Source organism: Jaculus jaculus, chromosome 8 (genome assembly GCF_020740685.1).
Source record: "Jaculus jaculus isolate mJacJac1 chromosome 8, mJacJac1.mat.Y.cur, whole genome shotgun sequence".
Lineage (NCBI taxonomy): Eukaryota > Metazoa > Chordata > Mammalia > Rodentia > Dipodidae > Jaculus > Jaculus jaculus.
The window spans coordinates 51,686,331-51,693,338 of NC_059109.1; the positions used below are offsets into that span (position 1 = coordinate 51,686,331).

The following is a 7,008-nucleotide window of genomic DNA, read 5'->3' on the forward strand; positions in this document are numbered from 1 at the left end:
AGTTGGACAACAGCAACAGGAGAGTGTGCCAAACACTTACAAGGGAAAACTGGCTATAATACCCATAAACCCACCCCCCAATAATACACTGCCTCCAAGAGGGGTTAATTTCCAAATCTCCATCAACTGGGAACCTAGCATTCAGAACACCTAAGTTTATAAAGACAACTGAATCAAACCACCACATTCTGCCCCTGGCCCCCATAATCTGATAACCATCCATGATGTAAAATGCAATGCATTCAGTCCAACTTTAAAAGTTCCTATAGTTTTTATCAATCCTAATGATGTTCAAACATTCCCATAGTCCAAGATGTTTTAATTGAGACATAATTCCAAAATAATCCCCAAGAATAAACACTCACACTGCAAAAGACAGAATTGGGCATAGCAAAGAAATATTCAACCAATACAAGATATAACCAGGGTAAACATCAAACTCTTTAGCTCCAAGCCCAACAATTCTAGTCAGTGAGAAATATCCAAGTCCAATAATTCTAACCAGCAAGTCTATGGAGTTACAATTCTGCCCCTCCAGCTAGGCTATTCACAATCCTGGAAAACTTCATCTGGGGTGAGCAGCTTTCCTTACCACCATTCTCATGGTTCCCGCATCTCCACTGGGTCTACACTGCAATCCATGGTTCATCCTCATGGCCCCATGGGGTCTCCATGCAGGCATCCAGCAAACCTGCTTCACACTGTTCATGGCCATTTCCAAAACACAAGACCATGTTGCAAATTCAATGATTCTCTCTCTTTCCAACATTTCTTATACTCCATAATAGCAGTTAGGGTGCAAATTTGTTAATTCAGGGGGAAATAAAGCAGACTTTGAAGAACAGAATACTTCTTTAGCATTCGGGTGCCTTCAAAAGAGTCTACATTCTTCCTGTTGCCCCAATGCAGGTCAGATGATCTAATCTCAAAGGTGTTAATTTCTCATATTATTGCATATGAACAGACAGAAGTTTCAGCACAAATATTTCATTTCTGTCCAATATCCCTCTGCTCACACTAGTCTATTTCTATACAAAGCAACCCTGCACAAGTTCTCAGGACACAGGAATAACAGCAAGCCCAAATCAACCTCTTTTTCCCAGAAGCTGCACTAGGTTGCGTGATTTCTACCAGAAATGAGAACCTGACTGCAACAGTTACCAAGGCTGTGTGCCACTATTATACTAGCATATACATCCTGTCAGGGTGTTTCCTTCTGAGTAGTTTAGATCACTAGTTGCTCAGACCATTGCTGGCCACTTTCCCCCAGTAGCTCATGTAGTGCTTTCCAGCTAGATGGGTGACTGGGGACTGGCTGTCTTCCAGATTACAGGCAGATCTCTCCAAGTCTGTGTAGGCAGCATATGGTGTCTTCAGCAATAGGGTCTTTCCTAATGTGGGCAATCAAGTGCTTTGATAGAAGCCTGTCTTGTTTTGGGGATCTCATAGGTCTCTCTAATCAACAGCTCATTGTGGGTAGAAACTGATTTCTGGTATTGGGAGTTAAAGGCCAGAGTCAAGGAAATTCTTTTAAGCTTAGGCTTCATCCTACCACTCCAGGGCCCTTCTTTTTGGGTGCTCCCTTGTTACTTCTTTTGAGGGTTATATCTTTTAGTCTACCTTCAAGGATAAAGGTATCTATGGTACCAATTCATTTTGGATTTAGTTTTGTGTTTGTTTTCCCCAACCATCCTCTTCTCCTTCTCCCAAATTCTTCCATTCCTGTTGTCTGGGCCTTGAGTTGCCTAACAGGTATGTAAGCAAATCAGTCGAGCTGGTCCAGGTTAGGAACCACAGAAGGGTGATACCAGATAGTATTTGTCTTTCTGTGATTGTGTGAGTTCACTGAGTATAATCTGTTCCAAATATACCCATTTTTCTACAAATTGCATTGTATAATTTTTTTCTTAGTGCTAAGTAGAATTTCACTGTTTAAATGTACCACAACTTCATTATCCATTCATCCATTGATGGGCACCTGGTTTGATTCCAGTTCTTAGCTATTATGAATTGAGCATATAAACATGGTTGAGAAAATATCTCTGTAGTGAAGCATGGAGCATTTAGGATAAATGCCCAGTAGTGGATAACTGGGTCTGTTCATAGCTCTATATTCATCCTTTTCAGGAATGTCCATATTGATTTCCATAGAGGTTGTGCAAGTTTACATTTCCACCAACACTGAATGAGAGCTCCTCTTTCCCCATATCCTTGTTAGATTTTTTAATGATTGTCATCCTTACTAGAGTAAGATGAAATCTCATGATTATTTTAATTTGCATTTCCATAATGGTTAGGGATGTTGGATAAATTCTTAAGTGTGTGTTAGCTATTTATATTTCTTCCTCTGAGAACTTCCTATTCAGTTTCCTGTCCCATTTGGAGTGGGTTGCTTGATTTTTTTATTGTATAGTTTTTTGAGTTACTTGTAGATTCCAGATATTAAGCCTCTGTCAGTGGTATAGCTGGCAAAGATTTTCTCCCATTCAGTGGGTAATTTACTGGCTCTGATTATAGTATGTTTGTCTGTGTAAAAGCCTTTTAGCTTCATGAGATCCCATTGGTTGAGTGATTGTTTAATTTCCTAGGCTACTGGGATATTGTTCATGAAGTCTTTTCCCACTTCCATATTATGGAGAGTTTCTCCTATTTTTTTCTTCCACTAGAAGAATTTTAGGTCTTATATTAAGGTCTTTAATCCATTTAGACTTAATTTTTATATATGGGGAGATGAGTGGGTCCAGTTAAATTTTTCTATGCATCCAGTTTGTCCAGAAGCATTTGTTGAAGATGTTGACTTTTCTCCAGTTTAGGTTATTTACACCTTTGTCAAAGATCAAGTAGCTGTAGTCACTTGACATAAGGTCTGAGCCTTCAATTCTGTTTCATTGATGTATATTTCTGTTTTTATGCCAGTACCATGCTGTTTTGGTTACTATGGCATTATAGTATAGCTTTAGTACAGGTATGGTGATACCTCCAGAGGATTTTTGCTGAGGATGTGTTTGGGTATCTGAGGCCTTCTGCCATCCCATATGAATTCTGAGATCATTTTTTTCCATCTCAGTGAAAAATGATGCTTAAATATTTATTGATATTACATTCAATCTATATATTGCTTTGGTAATATTATAATTTTAATTTTACCTATCTAGGAGCATGGAAAGTCTTTCCATCTTCTCAAGTCCTCCTCATTTTTTTTTTTTATCTTGAGTGTTTCATGCTTTCATTATATAGGTGTTTCACATCTTTGGTTAGTATTATTCCAAAGTATTTTATTATTTTTGTTGCTATTGAAAATGGGACAATGTTGCTAAATTCTTTCTCTATCTTTGTGTTTTGTATGTAGCAAAGCTACTGATTTTTGTGCATTGGTTTTGTATCCTGCCACTTTGCTGAAGGAATTAATCACCTTTACAAGTTTTGAGATAAAGATTTTTTGTCAGTTATGTACAGGAACATGTCATCTGCAAATACGGCTAACTTGACTCTTCCTTTCCAATTTGTATCCCTTTAATTAATGCCCTTTTCCTATATTATTGCTTGGGCAGGACCTCTAGTACTATGTTGAAGAACAGTGGTGAAAGTGGCACTTTTGTATTGCTCCTGATATTATTGGGAACTCCTTGAGTATTTTCCCATTAAGTATTATTTGGGCTTTAAATACTTTATATATAGCTTTTAATGTGTAGAGATATAAATATTCTATGTCTATTCTCCCCAGTGTTTTGATCATGAAGTGGTGTTGTATTATGTTAAAGGCATTTTCTGCATCAGTTGAGATGATCATGTGGTTCTTTTGATTAAGTTTATCTGTGTGTTGTATTACGTGGTGTGATTTCCATATATTGAGTCTTCCCTGCATCCCTGGGATATAGCCTACTTGATCAAGGTGGACAATGCTTTTGATGTATTGATGAATTCAGTTTGTGAGGATTTTGTTCAGTATCTTTCCATCTAAATTCATCAGGGATATAGGCCTATAGTTTTCTTTTCTTATATCTCTGACTGGTTTTGACATTAGGGTGATGTTAACTTCATAAAAGTAGTTGGGAGGATTCCCTGCTCTCTGATTATGTGAAAGAGTTTGAGAAAAATTGATTTCTGTTCTTCAATAAAGTTTTGATAGAATTCATCAGAGAAGCCATCTGGTCCTGGACTTTTCATTTTGGGGAGGTTTTTGATTACCTTTTCAAGCTTGATGGATTAAATAGCTTTGTTAAGGAGATTAATCTTCTTTATGGCCTAATATATGTTCAATTTTGGAGAAGGTTTCATGGGCTGCTGATAAGAATGTGTATTCTGTAGGGTTGGGGTGGAAAGTTCCGTAGATGTCCACTAGGCCTAGTTAGTTGATCTACGATGTTGTTGAGCTCTATTATTTCCCTGTTGACTTTCTGCTTGGATGATTTGTCTATTGATGATAGTGGAGTATTGAAGTCCACAACTATGATGGTATTGGTGTTTATTTCTGTTTTATTGATTGTCAAGTAGGTTTTGTATTATAAACTGTGGTGCACCTGTGTTTGGCACATATAGATTTATGATTGTGATGTCCTCTTGTTGGATCATTCCATTGATGAGTAAAAGTGGGTTTTTTTGTACTTTTTGATTACTTTTAGTTTGAAGTCTATTTTATCAGATATTAATACTGGCTTGGTTCTCATTTCCATTTACTTGGAATATCATTCTCCATCCTTTCACCCTGAAGAGGTGTCTGTCTTCAGTAATGAAGTGAGTTTCTTCAAGACAGAAGATAGAGCAGTCCATTTTTCTGATCCATCTTGTTAACTTGTGTCTTTTGATGGGATAGTTAAGACCATTCATATTTAAGGTTATAACTGTGAGGTTCAATTTAATCTCTGCTATGATGGAGTGCTTTATGGGGTTTTGTGCTTTCTTGTGTTGTACACTTTTTTCTGAGCCTGCTCTACTTTTGACTATTGTTTGCTTCTTTTCGTAGGCTTTTGAGATTGGTCGTTCGACTCTTCTGTGAGGCATATTCCTTGAAGTATTCTCTACAGGTTTGCTTTGTGTTCCTATAATCTTAAAATTGACTTTTTCATGGAAGGTTTTCCTTTCACCATCTATTATGAGGGATATTTTTACTGGATACAGTAGTTTGGGTGGGAGGCCATAGTCTTTTAGACTTTGAAGTGTTCCATTTCAGCCCTTCTGGCTTCCAGGGTTTTCATTGAGAAATATGTGGTAATTCTGATGGAAGTGCCTAGGTATGTGGTGAGTTGTTTCTGTCTTGCTGCTTTTAACACTCTCTTTTTTTTCATTGTTAAGAGATTTAACTATGATGTGCCTTGGAGAGCTTCTTCGTTGGTCCTGTCTGGTGTTCTGTGAGCTAATTTTAACTGGATTGGCTGCTCTTTTGCAAGATTGGGAAAAAAAGGTCTTCAATAATTTTGTTGAGTATGTTCTTTATATCTCTGGCCTGAATTTCCTTACCTTCTGGTATACCCAATGATCTGGATATTTGGTTGTTTTAGAGTATCCCACAGTTTCCTCATATTTTGTTTGCATGATTTTTGAACTTAGCAAAGTTTTTGACCACCCAATCAATTTCTTCTGTCTTCTTTCCTAGGTTCTGTCTTCCACATGATTGACTCTGTTAGTGAGGGTTTCTAGACAGGGTTTTTTTTTTTTTATTTGTTTTTTATTTATTTATTTGAGAGCGACAGACACAGAGAGAAAGACAGATAGAGGGAAAGAGAGAGAATGGGCGCGCCAGGGCTTCCAGCCTCTGCAAACGAACTCCAGACACATGCGCCCCCTTGTGCATCTGGCTAATGTGGGACCTGGGGAACCGAGCCTCAAACCGGGGTCCTTAGGCTTCACAGGCAAGCGTTTAACTGCTAAGCCATCTCTCCAGCCCTAGACAGGGTTTTTAAAGCTCTATTTGATTTTTGTTTTCTGTTGTGTGTGTGTTTTGCATACTGCCCATCTTTTTTATTTTTTAGCATTTTTAAAATCTCACATGTTTTTATTTATTTACTTATTTGACAGAGAAAAGGGGGGGAGAGGAAAGGAGAGGGAGGAAGAATGAGCATGCCAGGGCCTCCAGCCACTGCAAACAAACTCCAGATGCATGTGCCACTTTGGCTTTGTAGGCAAACACCTTTAACTGCTAAGCCATCCCTCCAGTGCTCTCATATGTTCTTTTATTAATATATATATTAATATTATATATACATATACATATATACATATATACATACACACACACACACACACACACACACACACACATATTATTGACAACTTCTATACTTACAGAAAACAAACCATGGAATTTCCCTCTCCTACTTTCTTCCTTCATAACTCTGCTCTCTGTCATATCCACTCCCTCTCTCCATTAGTCTCTCTTTTAGTTTGATGTCATCATCTTTTCTCCTATTATGAAGGTCTTGTGTGGGTATTGCTAGGCACTGTGAGGTCTTGGATTTTGAGACCAAATTCTGTCTGGACAGTTGTATGTAAAGAGTGGTACCCTTCTTTTGGCTCTTACATTCTTTCCGCTACCTCTTCCACAATGGACCCTGAGCCTTGGTGGGTATAAGATGTTTCAGTGCTGGACACTCTTCTGTCCCTTCTTCTCAACATTTTGTTGACTTAAAAATATGGAATGCTTCACAAATTTGTGTGTCATCCTTGTGCAGGGGCCGTGCTAATCTTCTCTGTATCATTCTCATTTTAGTATATATGCTGATGAAGCAAGCACTGTCCATATATATATATATATATATTTTTAGGTATGATTTCAGTTCAGGGTCTGATTTTCTTGATGCTTCCTGGAATTCATTCTAGCATTTGACCAAGTCTTCATTAAGCTCAATCAGCTGGTTATTGAGATCCTCTATTTGTTGACTCACTTTCAAATTATTTATATCTCTTTTGAGTCTTGTCTGCTTTTTTTCTATTAAGTTAAGCCTAGTGAAAGGTGGGTGCTCTAAGACAATTCTGCTCAATTTCATTTATGTGATTTTTTTTTTTATGGTT

General features: G+C 37.7%; 1 non-coding gene across 1 annotated transcript; it reads right to left on the reverse strand.

The window, feature by feature from the left end:
* Positions 1-6,623: 6,623 nt before the first annotated feature.
* On the reverse strand, positions 6,624-6,730 carry LOC123463075. The gene has a single exon (XR_006638687.1). It is a non-coding gene; the product is annotated as a U6 spliceosomal RNA (small nuclear RNA).
* Between the last annotated feature and the right edge of the window lie 278 nt (positions 6,731-7,008).